Source organism: Vidua macroura, chromosome 3 (assembly GCF_024509145.1).
Source record: "Vidua macroura isolate BioBank_ID:100142 chromosome 3, ASM2450914v1, whole genome shotgun sequence".
NCBI classification, from domain to species: Eukaryota; Metazoa; Chordata; class Aves; order Passeriformes; family Viduidae; genus Vidua; species Vidua macroura.
The window spans coordinates 77,902,360-77,920,013 of NC_071573.1; the positions used below are offsets into that span (position 1 = coordinate 77,902,360).

Below are 17,654 nucleotides of genomic sequence, written 5' to 3' on the forward strand. Positions count from 1 at the left end.
TGCAAAGGGAATATTTAGAGTGTATGGTCAACATTTCTGGGAATTTATGACTGACACATTTATTTGAGGCTGTTAAGGAGGTCTTTCTCTGACCAATAAGTCCTTTGAGAGTCATAATTGAAGCCTGATGGATTGATTACAGTGGATAAATCTTTTTTTTCCCAAGCATTTTTTTAAAAATTCCTGGTACTCTTCCTACTCAGTTGTTTATAAAATACATTATCTTGTTTTAATCTTTGCAAAAAAGTTAAACTAAGCATGTCTTTATATATCTGTGTTGCATTTTCCTGAAATATTGTTTAGAGTAATTCTCCCATCTATACAATTTCCTTTACAGTAATTTTTTGCAGAAGTACAAGTGCTGATTTAACTGGCCATAAAAATAGAACATTTATTCACAGCATCTGGCTTATATGCTGTGTTCAGAATGGCAAACGTTTTTGTTTGAAACAGCACTGGTTCATCTAGACCATCCCCCTGCCTGTGCTACTACAGTTCATATTGCACCATTTAATTGAAAACTAAGCAACCAAATGAATACTATTTTGCAGCATCCAGCATTCCTTCCAAAAGAAATGTGATACAATACATTGTAGGAACTACTACAAGCTGGCAACAGAAATTCAGCAAATCACATTTCAAAGAAGAGGGGAAGAAAAGGATTTCAATCATGCTATGAACTACAAAACTCATGTTTGATGTAAGCTTTGATGTCCAGACCTCCTTCTTTCTCTTCATCTCTCTCCAACTCCATCTCTTCCTGCATCACACAACATTTATTTCCTCAAAGTTTTAATGCCAATTTCAGTATAATGGATTACAGGTGAGATTACTTCATTGGTACAACTGTCAGTGTGAATATCGTTACGTGTTTTTACAAGACCAATTTTCAATTTGGTATATTCCCAAATTTTTAATTTGTGTACTTAACATGAAAAGAACATGAACTTATGAATACTACTTCGCATACTTCTAAAAATCTATCCTCTGTTTGGTTGTTCACTCTGATAGGTATGGAAATCTTGAAATATGAAAATTACACAAGAAATAAAAAATGTTTTCTTTATTATAACACCGATAAAGTTCCCTTAAGTAGGGTATAAAATTCCTTCTGGTCGGCAGATAGCACAGTCCCCATGCTACTTCTACCCACACAACCTCACCCCTGGTGCAGAAAAAGCGGAAAAAAACCAAAAAATGCGAAAGACCCCGGCGGCCGCTGCTCACGCTGCGTGCTGCGTGTCCGTACCCTCGGAAGCACGGCAAAGCCCACCCAAGTGCAGGAGAGTATATCCTGAGTACCCTCCTGTCGCCAAGTACTCATCAAACCGGATCTCTGCAAACAAAAAGCTGCCACCAGGGTCCTCGGTCCTGGGAAGCTTCTCTTCTTTGGCTCTTCGTGGCCGTGAAGAGTTTCACTTCCCCTCCAACACGGGGGCACCGCGTGCCTCCCTGTGGGTGGCGGAGAGTTCACTGACCTACTTTGGGGAGTCTTTGCTTCCATTTTCAGTTGAACACAAAGCACAGTTCCGGCGCAGCTCTGCGGCTGTGCAGCGGCGCTCTGCACAGACTGCGCACGCACGGCTCGGCGGCGGCGCCCGTTGATTGGCGGCGCAGCCGCACACCAGCAGCAACGGCTCTCCACGTGGCTCCCGGTGCTTCACGGTGAGTCTCCGACTGCGCAGGGTGACTCCTCCAGCTCTGGCCCCATGGTTGGGCGTCACTTGCGGCATCGTACTCTTTCTCCCGGCTCTGGGCAGCTCCAGCGTCTTTCGGCGCCGCCTTCCCCTGGAGGCTCGGATCCGCCGCTTCTCTCCCACGTGCCACTGCTGCTGGCATGCCAGTCGGGGTCTGCCGGGTTCTGTCGCCCACGCGAGGGTCCAAGGCAAAGAGGGAAGGAATTGTCCAAATCACCCACGAGGAAGGCAGGAAGGTTTTATTGTCGCTGAGAGCTGCAGTGGGGGGGGTTAGCGACCCGCGCTTCCCACGCCATGTGGAGGAAATGGCGCCAGGAGGGAGCGGGATGATATAGGGGATGTGATAGGGAGGGCAGACGCCCTCCCGCCCAATCGGTGCAGGTGCCACGGTGATGACGTGGAGACGGCGACCAAGCGGAACACCGCAGGGGCGGACACGGAATTCCCGGGGCTGGACGGAGGAGTGGTCACAGGAGTGGCAGGGGGGAAAACCCAACGGCAGGCAGCCTGGGGCTAGACACCGCGGGGGGGTGCACAGGAGGTACACAGGACTTGGCTAACTAACATAGATTAGACATCTAAACTCAAACCCAGGATGCAACACTTTTGATGTGGATCCTCATTTCAGACAAGTTATGAGCATTAAAATGAAAATCTAGTAGGAAATCACTGTATAACTGGACAAGACAAGGATCAATACCCTTGAATGAAGTCCCATGGCACAGGAATTGAATTAAGAAGGATGAAACCACAATTCAGGAACTATTCCAAGTCCACGTCTGTCAATGCTGTCTATTGTCAACATCCTATCCCATCAGAGAGCCTATCTCTAAATTACTGTCCTAGATTTAGAACAACCAGGATGAAATGATTGCATACTCAATTTGTTATCTACTCTATCATATCTTAATAGGTTTGTTAAGATTATAACTGGGGAAATATAAGAGAAATCTGCAATGGTACACTAAAGTAAGACAGAAGAAAATATTTAATTTAATGGTAAATTCATTGATGAAATATACTGCCTAACAAGTAACATGTTATTTTTATTGTCCCGTGCTTACCAGAAAAGGAATTTGTTCATTCTTGATTGAATTTAAAGTCCACATGTAGCAACTCACACCAACTCTGATTAATCATACTTAGTTTTTAGAAGTTATCCTTCTCTTGTTTATAATTTGAAAAAAAATCCCATCGACTGTGCTTCAAGCAAGATAGAATATTCCAAGCCCAAGACCAAAAGCCCTCCAAGAAAAAATGAAAACCCATTCCTAATCTTTAGGTCTAGAAATAAGGCCTTAATTTGGGAATGCATTTCATGTATTCATACAGTTTCATTGCACATAGAGATTTTTATCTTTTACTCCTGAGCTTCATGATGACAATTATCTGTTAATGTGTGCCAAAGTGGTCATCTGTAAAGTCAGGTAAAGTATTACTTGAAACTTAGTTTTGCAGTCCTGGGTCATTTGTAAATACAATGGATATGAAAGAACATGAGTTCAATAATCTACATATGCAGCTTTGGGAAAGCAAATTCATGGTCTCAGTAACTGCCCTGGGACAGGGCTTAGAAAATTATCTTTTGCTTCAAAACAAGCCATCTTCTAACACCATAAAGAGGAATGTTTGTTCCTGCATTTATCCACATAGAACTATAAAAAACATGTATTTTTTATGAAATTTTAAGCATCAAGGTATATTTTAGAGGACATGAAGCTCATTTCACACTGCATAGTCACAGCAAATGTTTCTACTACAGGTCCTTGATGGAAAGGAATGTTAAATAAAGATCACCTTCAGATACCCTGACCTCAGGGGCAGACTTGCCAGCTTATCATCTTCCTTTGTACCTCTTCTGCCTCATCCATCCTCTCTACTTCAGTTCACTTGGTCTTTGAACCTCGCTCTGTAATATATCATGCCATATTTTTCAAACTGCAGTGTATGTTAAAAGAAGCACAAGCAAACAAGCAGGTGACACCACTTGGTACTCTGTTCTCCCAAGCTGATGGATAATGGACAGTTCTGTGCTGCTTTTTCTAACTACTAGATATAAAACTGGATTTAGTTTCTCTCCACAACCTTCCCCTCTGCTTTCTTTCCTGACTGTGCTATTCTCCCACTTCTTCTCTTCTTGCAAAATAGTAGAAGAATGCTGTCTGGATTCTCCCTTCATCCCTTTCCTGTATCCTGGCTTTCATAGCAGTTAGTTGAAGTAGTGGCTTACAACTATTTGTCTGCCTCATGAACTACCACAAGACAGTCAGGACCTTCCAACAAAAAATATCTTACAAGAAAACTATCTATTTACAGATAGCACATACTTAAATGTGTTTATATGTAACTGTTGATAGGTGGAATAAATGTTAGATAAAGGAATAAGATGATAAACTAGAGAAACAAGTATATAAATAGACTGCTGGCTAATACTCAGGTCTGGCCATGCCTTGCATCTGATCTGCAGACTACTCTGTCTTCTCATTAAACTGCATTTCTAACTATTTTCTTGAATGATCATACCCTCTATTCTGTGGCCGTGTGTGTGGATGTCTAAGTGCCAGGAATCAGTGACTGGGTCATAAGCATCATGTGCTCACAATGTCAGAAATTGAGTCATATGTTGATGTGTCATCACATCAGAAAGGATAAAGCTGATCTAGCTGGTGAGTAGGTCTCGCTGCAGGCCCCCAGACAGGTAATAATTAACATTGACTCTATAATTGCAGAAGGCTGATCAATTGCTTTATTATATCATTCTATACTATATTATCCTATACTTATTAAGAAACTCAGTAACCTTTACAGCCAGTCCAATACAGCTTTGACCTAATTGGTCAATCCATCTAAACACCATCCAGTGTCCAATTAAGAAATCACCTTTTGGTAAACAAATCTCCATGACACATTCCACATGTGCACAACAGCAGATGCAACAAGTGGAGATAAGAGTTGTTTCTCATTATTTTCTCTGATCTTCTCACAGCCTTCCCCGGGAAAATGACTGGGAAAGTCTGTGCCTGCTCTCTGTGGCCCGAGAGCTGCTGCCACAAGTCAGGTAGTTTGGTAGCCAGATATTAGAGCAGCTTTAGGTCTGGGTGAGATATTGGAGAGACTAAGGAGTCTGAGCACTTGGTGCTGAAGGGACCAGGAGGTCTAACTCATCATCTGTGGAAGATATAAGGTCTGGTAGTTGACTACTGGTAAGGTCATGGGTCGGGACCAGACTGAAAGCCCTTTAGTGTGTGTATATGTACAAGTCCTGTACATGAAACTGCTGGGATACCAAGGGATCCAGTTTACAGCTACTGGTTAAGTTTGGAGCATAAGGCCAGCTGCTGGGAGGATCTGTGGTGCTTGTGGCTGTGAATATGTGTGTAAGCCAACGTAACAACAGCTGAACTGTATCTACACACCAGCATCTTGGATGAGAGAGCAGGGATACAAGGCCAGCTGCTGGATAGACCTGAGTGTATAAGGTCAGCAAGTGAACACATATTGTGTATTTATACATATGTATATATTTCCCACTAACAGACCTTTCTCTGGAACAGCAAGCAAGGGAGGCAGATCAGACCATTTGAATTTAGATCCTCAGTCATTGCTGGAAGAGTAATTTTGTTCTTGATCTCAGCAGGTGCTGTTCAGAACTGAAATTCACTGAAATCCCTTTCAGGAAAAGCCATTTTCTTTCCTTAGGATTGGTAAACATACTTTCTGTTAACCAAATGAGTTTCTGTATCACTGGAGGACTCTGCAAATATAATGCTCCCTCTATATTTGATGTCATAGATGTTTCCTAGCTTAACTACATTCTCCTGCAAAAATCTTCAACAATTTCTAAGATGAAAACTTTAAATACACCTACAGCAATGCCCCTTTGACTCTTAACAGCAGAGTTCACACAGCTTCTCAATGAAAGGCATGTTTTGAGGCATTCTCAGATGGCCCTTGCAACTGCAGGTAAAAGATCAGGAGTCTGGCTTTCTGTTTTTAATTCATGTATTCTTGTACTCACCTGCATGTTAACTCCAGTTAACCTATATTTCTCAAACTTCTCCCTGAAAACTCCTATTTGTACCACCCTGCTCACTCGCTATTTTTGCAAAACCTTCTTCAGATAAGCAGTTCCAAAAAAACGTAGTTGGAGTAGGAAGGACGTTTCTAGGGACCTTCTGCCCTCTAAGGGCAAGACACCAGTGTGATATATTGTCTATTTTAAGCAGTTGCTTTAATCAGCATCTTCTTTTCTCTTCTATCCCTTAAGTTAAGGAACCTATGCTTTCCTTACATCCAAGAATGGCTAAAATAGTAACTGAAAATTTTACCTCATAGTAACTTTAATTATTCATGTAAATACAAGAGAAAACAGATACATAGCACTGTGGATCTCTTTCTTTACACATTTGAATCATTTGATTCTCCTGTATCCTACCTCAAGAAAAGGCTATAATACAAACCCTATGGGCTTTCAGAAATCTGTCCATATATATTTTCTGACAGTTCAAGCTTCTCCATTCATCACTATGGTACCAAATACCCAGAATTTTGTATAGGGTAGTAAAGGATATTAAACTTCCTCATAACAGAAATATCCTATCTTCCATCTCCTAAAGCAGATGGAAACTTTCTTCTGGAAGATTACAGTTGAGAGATGAGTCTTTCTGATAATCTACTGCAAAAATAAAAACCTAAAGTTAAGCACATAAATCCATATTTAGATCTCTACCTTATTAAGAGCTGAGCTCACATTAATTTCTTTCAGAGTGTTTCAGAATCAAAGATGGCATGAGCTGGAGAGCCAGAGCGCATACTGAAAGCCAGGCAGGTATCTGAATAGGACCTTGTATTTATCTGTTCCTGAACTTTTATTTTTGAAGGTTTTGGCTCATCATTCAAGTTGTTTCATTGTGGGGAAAGAAGTAGGGAGAAGATTACGACCGGAAAAAAAAAAAAAAAAAAAAAAAAAAAAAAAAAAAAAAAAGAGAAAACCAAACATAAGAAAGTCTCTTGATTCCTGAATGTCTCTTTGGCTACCCTTTCTGATGTGTGACTCATTCTCATTCCTGGCTGGGAAGGGAATGAGCTTTCACAATGAATAATAAACTCTGCTGAAACTCAGATCTGTTATGCAAATAAACATATTAAATGAATGCATTTTCCATGCAGCATAGCTTCTGCCAGGAAATTTGTTAAAAACATTGTTTGCCACTGATAAAGGCAACGTGCCAAATTCAAACCTGGTGTGAGTGGGCCCAAGTCCGCTTGTTTCAGTGGCATTGTGCCCATTCACACCAGGTCTGTAATTGGCCTATTGTGTTTCAAAGGCTTTCATAATCCAAGAAGTGCCAAAGTGCAGATAAACAAATTCTTTAGCTACACAAGAGTTTTTTCAGGGTCAACACTAATTTTCAGTTCACTTAGCAGACATAAACTCCTTCTGGCTGAGTTCAGTCTGTGACTGTACCAACCTTCTAACCTACAGAATGAAAATTCTTGGGTACTCCCAACTCCCTCTCTGCAGAACTGCTAAAATGAGCCAGCCTTGAAGGCACCAGCTTCACAAAATGTATCTCAGTAGAAGATGAGAAACAGGACTGATTCAATAAAAATTAACATGACTTTCCTGTTCTGACTTCATCCCAGGCAAAATCTCTTCCAAGTTTTAGAAATATTTTATTTTCTCTTTCTCTCCACAAGTTATGTCAAATGTCAAAAAAAAAAAAAAGGCTAAACATACAAAAGAGTGTAAGATGAACTGTTCCTGTGAAATCTTTAACCTTGTTTTATGATTACAAATTATGTAAATAAACATCTCAATTTTGTGAGATCTGCACACAGATTATGTCATCCCTCAGAATCTTTTGAAGTATACCCATGCAATTTCAGAGAGATGTTTCTGAACTTACACTTTCTTTTATCTCAACTACACCAAACACTGAAGACTATGCTGATAACTATCACAGGGACATGATAACAAACATCAAATTTGGCAGAGTTACTAAGCTAAGTACAATATTTGCTCAGATAGGTCTAGCTACTCTGAGACATTCTATGACCATTGGAGCAATACGGGTATCTAAATGGTTAGAATAAACAGTGACTAGGAGATTTGGGTTCCAATGAGACAGAATCAAAGATTAATGTGAGAATTAATAGAGTGGTATGCAGTATAAAAATAACAAATCAGATACGATAAAATTTCTTATTCAAGTTGACTTCCTTAATGTTTTTGGAGCGTAAACATGAAGCTGGCTGCTTAAGATCAGATCACTTACTGCCTGAGGAGAGCAAACCAAATTTTATTTTCTTGATTTTGGAAGATTTAAGTCCTGATTTGTCTTCATTCAGGCATAAAAAGTCCTGGGGCAATTTCTCTCACATACAAATTACTGATTTTCATATTTTTATCATAATTTGGGTTTGGTTTTCTACTGCACCTACTTTTTTTACATTAGAAGTAGAGCTCCTACATATATGAGCAGTGTCTGTGGCACAAAGCAGAAAAATCATGTTTCTTGCTGTACAAGTATGGCATAACAGCAAACAGTGCCATTAAATCAAAGCTGCAATAATCTGCAGCTCCACTGACAGATATCTGCACATAACCTCAATGTGACTTATGTGCTAAGATAATGAATTCTATAATGCAAATTTACACACGGGGGTCAAATAAGGAAGTTCTTTGTATTTGACAGTACATTGGGTATTAGGTATTTGTCACAAAATAAATAATTCATCTTGCATAGCTACTTGCTATGTAAATGATAGTCTATGTATATTAAAGCATTTAGCACTTAGAAAAAAATGGACAGCTGGGGCCAAATGAATATCTCTCAGGACACATTACCATTGGAGCTCCCCTGTGAGTTTTTAACTCTTTTCACTTCTGAGTGCTGTCATGAGGACACTAATTGAATAAGGCACAGAATTCATTTTAATGCAGGCAGAGCCACAAAAACGAGAGGAAAATAATGTAAAGCAGCACATTAATTTCAGATTTGACTTTCCCCCAGTTTTAATGTTTCTCAAATCCCCCATGTAATTTGGTTCTGATTCAATTTGGGAAAAAACAAAGGTTAAATATTTTCAAAATATCAAGCAGATGACAATCAATACATAATTTAAATATGTTTAATACAAGCTGAGATTTGGGCAGAATTTAAAGTCCAAAATTCCCCCCATATAAAATTCATATTTTATATGAATTTAGACTATCATTGAACACATTCTCTCATTCCAGCCCTCTAAAAGTTCTTCTCCTATTGACTCAGACCCAAAGTGAACCTTAAACAGAACACGAAGTTTAACCCACTAAAGAGTGGACATGCAAGTGGTTTGAGGGTAACCCTCCAGACCCTATGGAGAGGGTAAATTGGAGTGCATGCTCTCAGTCCTACCCAGTATTGCAAAAATTTCCTCTAAAAATAAAAGAGACAGAGGCTGTTTTAACATTCTCTGCCCTGATCCTGATGTTAGAAACATCACAAAACTCAAATTTTCTCTGAGACCTATAGCTGTGAATGCAAGTCCACTAAACTCAGTATAATTGCCTGAGACTTATATCCTGGTTTAAGCTCAGCATCTTCTCTCCACTGGAACTGCTCTGAAATACATAGAACTTATAACATTCAATGATTACTTTGAACATGGTATAAACCAGATTGGAACTGACTTACTGATCTGGCTGTTACAAATATTTCAATAATCTTTTCTTCCTTGGTTTTAGGATGATCACATGATACCTCTGCCAACAACCTAGACTTCCCTAGGGCTAATTTAACCGTTAAAGATCAGATTATACAGAAATATGATATACAGAGAAGTAATTTAGAAAAATTCATAATATCTGTGATCATAATTTTTGCATCAGTGTAAAGTCTAAGCTACAGTGAAACAGATTATAAAGCTGAATAGTGAAGAAAGACAGATAAAAGATTCTGATGTTTTAATCATTCACAAAATATGTCTGTTCCCAAGTTGAACTCCTAAACCCCTAAGCCAGCATGAACTGTTACTTTTTAATACTGCATACCAACATTTATTTCATTTCTAGTTTATATTATAATCATACTAGTTATCATAAAATGAGTTCCCTGCTGAATTCAGCTTTGAATTAAGGTGATGAAATTGAAAGAGCTAGACCTATGCGTGTCCTGGATTTTTAGTATCCTGGTTCAGCTCAAAATATGTTAACATAACCATCATTTGACCTCAACACATTGTCATCCAATTCTGTAAAACAAAAGAAAGTGGAAGAATGTAGTGATTTAGTAAAGATACTTAAATATTTTTGTGTTTTCCTAAATGAGAAGTTATAGGTTCTGCCATAAACACAAAGAAAAATCTTTGTCCTTTGAAATCCTGATCATTTCAGCTTTTGAGCATAGATCAAAGACACCTAAGATAGTAATACTATCATTGACAAGCCCAACTAGAACAGTGCAAACTTTGGCAAAATGGAATTTCAACCTCAAGTACTGGGATAATGCTGGTGAGCATCAGCCTCCCCCCAGGAACCTGATGTTATTCAGGTCAGGCAGAAACCAAGTGAGCCATTTGTGGGGTGTTTATTTGCAGCCAACAAGGTGAATACAGCGTTCCACTGTCAGTATGCCCCAGCTACCTGGCTGGTTTGCTTTATTTAGGGCTGTAAACAGCTTGCCACATTTTAAGGCAGAAAAAAAAGCTGCCAGTGTCTGTGAAGGTGGAGAGTAAGGAAGAAGGGGGCTGTTTAAGGTCATCTAAACATATTTTTGAGGCTGTTTAGGGTCATCTAAACACAATTTACTTGATAATTTCAGTATTATAGCCTTCATCACTACTTTAAAAATGTTGGTCTACAACCTGATAATGCCTCCACAGTCAGCAGTGTAGAAAGGGGACCTTAGACCTTTTCTGCAATAACTCTAGTCCTGGTGGATTCAAACTCTCATTGGTTTTGCTCTCAAAGTCACATTTGTAATATGGTGACAGCTGGCTCAATGCTTTTTCATGTCATTAAAATCCAATGTCTTAAAAGAGTAAGTTTTGTGAAGCCAAGACACCATTTCAAACACAGAAAACAAACCAGTATCATAAAATTTAATTTGGAGTTTTTTTCTCCCTGAGATAACCTTTCCTTCACAGCAATAACTGAAGGACAGGATAATGTGGCATGAAGGGGGCACACTGTGCAAGATAGTTTGGACCTCCAGCTGTGGAAGCTGGGAGAGAAAGTAAAGAATATTTCACTGTGGCTAGTGAAAGTGAAGGTTTGTTTAAATTGATGGAGCACAAAGGGGATCATGTAACCCCCTTTGAGACCACCAGCTGTGGTAGACACATGCAGTGCCAGTTCCAGTTGTATGTGCATGATGTCTCCACTTGCAGATGAGATGCAAAGAGCCACTTTTTGGCTCTCTGGGTGGCATGAGAATTGAGACACTTTCAAGAGTGCCCTGGCAACTGGGTTTGTGGGAGATTGGTCTAATTCTGATATTTCACTCTCTCCTGTGCTTCTTCAGTACCAGAATGCACAGCTTCTTTGCAATTGGAAAGCTGCATTATCTTGCTCATGAGCTGCTTTCTCCCCTGCCTGCCTCCCTCTGAGATTGCCCTTTCTGTGTGCTCTTGTCATATCCTCAAGGTCAAAATGTGTGGAAGAAGCATAATGTTTTTCCAGGTGTTTTTCCTAAACAGCTTATTCTCTGAAGATGCCATGGTTAAAGGCTGCACAATAATAGGAGCTAAGTGAATAACTGGAAATTGATTTGAATCAATCAAAGCATTTAATTTTTATTAAATTATTCTTGCAGCTTGATTTTGAATTATCAAAATACAGTGGCTACATGTAATAATCAAATAGAATACTATTCATTTCAAAGGAGAAATTAAGCCATTTTGTTCTAACAATGTTAAAAAGCAGGCTTCGTTTTTGCCAAAATAGATTACCATTTGGATGTCAATACCCCTGCAAATCATTCCAATTTCAGTGAAATGGTATTTGCAAGTGGAAATTTCTTTCATCTTTTTTCCTTACCACTGCTAAACAGACATCACTTTCACAGCAAAAGGTAGACAAACCAACACACTCAAAATAACGACAAGGTTTCCATTTGTTTATTCATGTGTACATTAATCTGTTCCTGATCCAAAGGCCATTGGATTTCATAAAGATTTCCTTGAACTCTTTCCATACCGGTGATTTCTGAGCAAATGTTGAGACAAGCACAAGCAGCTTATATGTGTCCTCCATATCCCACTCTTTCCATGAATCTGTATGCTAATCCACATGTTAGCCATTCTGAGGTCTGCCTTGATGCACAATTAGTGTATTGTGATGTGCAAAGCTTTGATAAAACTATTTCCTAACCCATTTTTGCTTATGCAAGGAATTTGAGTAGTTGATCCCAAAAGCATGTAGCACTAATCTGCTTCTTGTATAATACACTCTTTTCCTTTCCTTCTCACTTTGATTACTTCTGAAATCTATTTTGTTATTTTCCATTATTTGTTATTATTTGCTATTCATTTCTTAGTTTGCCCTCATTATTTGTTTTTCTTCTTTAGTATTGCTTTATTTGTTTGCATTCTGTTTCCGCAATATTTTTTCTTTTGCTATTATTTTTCTTCATTAGTTGAAGTGAACATTTATCTCTGCATATCATGTAGCTTGTTTTTATTTCATTATTTCCTGTGTTTGTGTTACACAGCCACCACTGCTCAGCCTCACAAAGTCTTCTAAAGGCAACCCTTATCAATACAGCACCACTGAACCTCACAGATAATGCTTTATTAAATGCTACAGTGAAGCTGAAATCTTACACAGTAGGTAGCATAAAATCATTACCAGCTTGAATATTTTTGAGGATCAAGATTATAATGATAAGAGCAATGTCCCAACAGGGGACTCGGCACTTATTACTTAATCCACCAGCCCCCTATAGGTGTATTTTGGTGTCATTGAATGCCCACCCAAGGGTTGTATGAAAGCCTGAAGAAGCTAAGACACATCAATGGTTCTGCAAAGGTCTTGTAGCACAGCCTAAGCTCTCTGGGGTTTTTAGGGACTTTTTGTTATTAATAAAAAGTTAATGGCAAGTAAAAATATTGCATGGGAAAGGTGTGCTTAAAAGTCTTACTTTCTTTATGACTCTCTCCTGTAAAACTGCCCAGGAAATAACATCCCACACTGTCTTTTCTTTTCAAATAGTATATGTGAGTGATCTCTCATCTCTTCTTTATCTATGGGATATTTAGATATGTAATATAAAAAGGATTTGTAAAACAAATAGTAGTCTCCACACTCTAAATTTCTCCAGTCAGAGCAAATGCAATGCCATTCACTTCATAATCTGAATTATATTTCAGATATGAAAGGCTAAATAAGTTAATATTTTCCTGAACAAAGCTATCAAGCAGACAAACACTATAAAAATGTTATATGGTCTTTCCTTCTCCTCATGTCACTGTAGATCCAGTTTTAGAATCTTAAAGGACTGAGAAGATCTACAATTTCTTTAATAATATTGGCATTTTCATGAACTGTGTAATGTCCTCTACCCAGATGGTCAAAATTTTCAGGAAGATTATATCTCTCTTTTGAATTATTTATAATGATTTGAAGGTCTCCGTTCTAGTACAAATCTGCATTTCCCTCTAAAGATCTTAGGATTGATCCATTGGAACAGTTGGAGGTTGGGTTTTATTGGTTTTTATTTTCTTTTTTTTTCCCATTTGGACCATAACATAAGCAGGTCAAGTCCAGCACTCTCCAATGAGACCAGTGTTACAGGAGCATGGTCTTAGCATGTTATATCTGCTGCTCAGAGAAGAGAGAAGTCCCCAGGATGAATCTAACTTGTATAAAATAACAGAGATCTCCACTGCCTGTCACTCTTACCATTGACATGCAAATGACAAAGCCCTCAAGTCAAGGCTGTACTACGTCACCTAAAGAAGCAGAGGTTGAATGCTAACCCTAATTGAATTCCCAAAATTCACAGCAGGACCAGGAATTTACCCACTACTGTATAGAAGGTAATACATAACAAAGATCGGAATTTCTTAGAGGATATAATTTTATAACAGGTAATGGCATTGCAACAGCTATAAACAATGTTTAGCATCATTTCAGGTACTTTAGATGCTGTGAATTAGTGTGCCTGATAAGTCAAAATTTCTAAATTTGAGATATTTTTCCCATTCAACACAAGTAGACCTTAGAGTCTGCAGTAAGAAGTCTATTTAAGTCAAGTGTTTAACAGAACCTTTTCTCTAGCTCATTTTGCCTAAATAAGGTAAAAATTCTTTTTATGGGACACACAGGCAAATACAACAAATACACATTATAAAAGAATGGCACTTTATAGACTTCATTGAGCTGAAGCACAGAAAACTATATTGATAACTCAGTCTTACAGTAATACTTCACTGGTTTTAGATTGCTCTTCTCTGTTTCTCTATAAAATTTCTTCTATTTCTCATTGTCTTTAATGTTCAATTCTGCATTTCTTTCAAGTAGTCAAATATTACCCATCCATACTGGTATAAAACCAATGCAAAAGGGTTATTATTTTTAGCTACACAATTTTCCTTTAAAAGTTATATACTCATATACATCCTATGCCTTAAAAAATGAGAAAGGGAGTAGTAGATACACAAACCCTTCTCTTTCCTTCCAGTAGCATGAGGTAAATTGCACAATAAATCAATTTTTATGGATGCTGTTGACTTGCAACATTTGCTGCTTTTAAAAATTAATAGCTGAAATAATGAACATCCTCAAAAACTCTCTGAACAGTCAGCTTGATTAATTTCCTGATATGAAAAGCAGTTGACAGGTGCAATATTCTCTGCTGAAATTTTCTGTAGTCTGATCAGACTACAATCTAAACCCATTCCAGTAACACAAGTTTGTTTGCTCTGGTTTTAATTTGTGCAAAACAAACAAACTTAAGTCCCATGTTGTGCTTTGCCTAGACATGCATACACACACACATCCATAAAACATTCCTTCCTGTAAAATAAAATCAAGTTTAATTTTTGTGCAAATATTATTCTGAACTCATAATAGCACTGCACAGTGCAAAGTGCAGCTGGCATCTCTTCATATTGTTATTGCATTATTGCCAAACTGGTAAGGAATTCCTGGGAATAAGCAAATGTGCGCTGCATTTTGAACATTTTCTAAATTGTGGTCCACGTGTCAAAGTGATGTAATCAGGAATACCTCCTTTGAATGAAATGTAGATACACAGCTTCACCTTCCATTTACCCCCCTTTCTGAGCCTCACTATTCATAGACATTTAATATAGGAGTTAAGCAGAAAAAAAGTGGTAGCCATTTCTCTTTCTTTTTCTAGAGTGGGAATTAAATAATGCTGTTCTCTAAAATGGGAAACATTTGGGACATACTTCTAGTTAGGATAAAAAAATAAGAAATCAAAAGCATTTTAGTTATGTATTAGGGAATTTGTTTTCATTTTAAAATGTTCATAAGATTTAAAATATCTGAAATTTAATGCCATCTTATGTTCTTTGTTGTCCTGCTTTTTATTTCTGAGATATTGGTCCAAAATAATCAAGACAAATGCCTGAAGTCATGATTAACAAGGTTGCTGGTGACATTCAGATGATCCAGGTGACTACATCCTGCATCACAAGCAGTGAATGGACACAGGATTTTCACGTTCAATGAAAAAGGTGATCATTTCCTCAACTATATACAATCTCTGCTACCTACAGATCCTTTAAAACTAGCTCTTGTGAGAAATGTCTGAGTGAAAAATAAGCAAAATAAGTTTTCAGTCTGAATGTAACCAATTTGATGTTCCTTCTTATTTTTCATGACATTAAGCTGCATGATATGTCCCTGTATACCTCTGGGAGTTTTTTCTCTGTTATTCAGGAGTTTTCTCTACTGATTAACAAATTCATTGTTACTGTGAGAGAAAACTGCATAGGCATGTCTTGTTCAGGCACTCAAATAAATGAAGCTATAGAGGAATGTCTGAGTGAGATTGAAGGAAACCTTCGTAAAAGTTTCAGTTGGCAGATGGGGATATCATCTATGTTGCTGTCGAAGATTTCCAAGATAATAAATATTTCTCTCTTGATAATCACGTTAGATAACTTCTCCATCAGCAGCTCTTGCAACTGTTAAGTGCCTGGGGGGTTTGTAGATTAACAAGATGTCAAGGCTGGTCTTTACTGTAGTCTTACAAAATAAAGGGAAACACTCAAGGGAGTCTGCTTCAACAGAGTTCATTAAATTTCTCAAATATGCAGAAGAATTGCAGAGAGATAGCTAATAAAACTATGCAGTCTGTTTGTCAGATATGTCAAAAAAAATATTAATTTACAAAAAGTAGACATTTCCACTACAACAGGGAGGCAATTTTTGGGATAGGACTTTCAAATGCATACACGATCCATCAAAATAAGGTATTAGAGGACAAAGGAACAGGTAACAGGACAAAATGGGCTTGGAAACATGATTCTAGAGAAAAATCTTAAACTCATCAGGAATAAAGAAGCATGAAAACAATCTTCTAGATAACAGTGTAGACAAGTGAGATATGAGAAGGTTTTAGCTTTGTTCAAGTAAAATTACATTTTGTCCCCAGGGGACTAAGACATCTTCCTGAGTGAAGAGAAACATCAAGGTTTTTAGCATCTGCAAATATATTCTTGCTAAGTGATAAATTCTGGCTCTGTTTAGACAAAGATGAAAACTGGGGGTTATCAAGTTCTCAGAGACATCCTGCTTGCAAACCAGCAAAAGGCTTCAGACAGTAATGCGCTTTTCACTGTTTCTTGGCTTGCTTGGAGAAAGGAATAGCTGATGTCACCCAGGGTAATTTGCTCACAGATGTAAATTAATTAGAACAGGAGAGATGGAACTCCTATACATAGCTGGTCTCATCTTCCTCTCAGGAGCATCTACAGTCATAATTTTTCTCTTCTCTTGTATCTCCATTGTGCCTGAGTAACACAGCAGCACACTGATACTGAGTACATTTGTAAAGGCTGTGAAATCATCTCCTCCTAAGCACACCAGTGCTGCATTGCATTTGTCCATTTACTAACCAGAATTAGTTGGAGCATTTGCTTGGGTTATGAAACACTGATTTTCATGGTCCGGGGAGGGGGACAGGGGAAATTGCCATCTCAAAATCAGAAAAAAAGGCAAAGCATTGAAACTGGCATTGTATAAATTAAAGTACACGACACGCAGTGCTGGAAAAGCATGTCACTGAGCAGAATAATAGTCTACTACAAGTTAAGTAATGATGCCAGTAGGAAGAAAGGAGGCCAGAGTCAAATAAAAGACACCTACTTATTCACAACCCAATTTTAAACTTTTGTTCCCTGACTCAGAATAAGCACCCATAAGATGTTAACTCCAGATTTAGTGATAACTGAAGATGGAAGGGTACTTCATCTTTTTATGATTAATTATGGACAGATTGAGAACCAGGAAACTGCTCTGATAAGCTGCTTGGGCCATGAGGAAAGAGAATCTACCCAGAAATGCCCAGATGCCAGCTTCGCTGGAGGCATTGACCCCAGGGAACCAACTTAAGGCAAAGCAACATGAAGATGGAAGCAACACTAAAGAGGCTAAAAGACTGTCTGCTTCACATCTTAATTGCTTGAGCTATTAAACAAACACATCTGGTGTTGATGTCTCTGGAATGCTGTACTTTTTGGATATCACATATGCCTCTGTGTTAATGCTTTTATGAGCTGCTCACTTTGGAGACTTAGGCTGCTAGCTTTTTTTTTTTTTTTTTTTAAATCTTCTAATGCAAAACATATAGGCACTTATTTGGTGATTTCATTTTATTTGTCTTTACCCTCAGCCTTTTGGGGTTTGCCTATTTCATTGTCTATCCATTCGCCTCCTGCCGCGCCTGCTTTCCCCCATTTGTTCAAGAGAAATTAGCAAAATTAAATAAAGAAAAATTCCAC

The 17,654-nt window shown here is 38.2% G+C and overlaps 1 long non-coding RNA gene across 1 annotated transcript; it reads left to right on the forward strand.

Annotated features, from left to right (window-relative positions):
• Nucleotides 1-1,517: 1,517 nt before the first annotated feature.
• On the forward strand, nt 1,518-17,365 carry LOC128805074 (uncharacterized). Its single transcript, XR_008436268.1, has 4 exons — nt 1,518-1,665; nt 6,463-6,525; nt 15,245-15,383; nt 17,061-17,365. It is a non-coding gene; the product is annotated as an uncharacterized LOC128805074 (long non-coding RNA).
• The last annotated feature ends 289 nt before the right edge of the window (nt 17,366-17,654 follow it).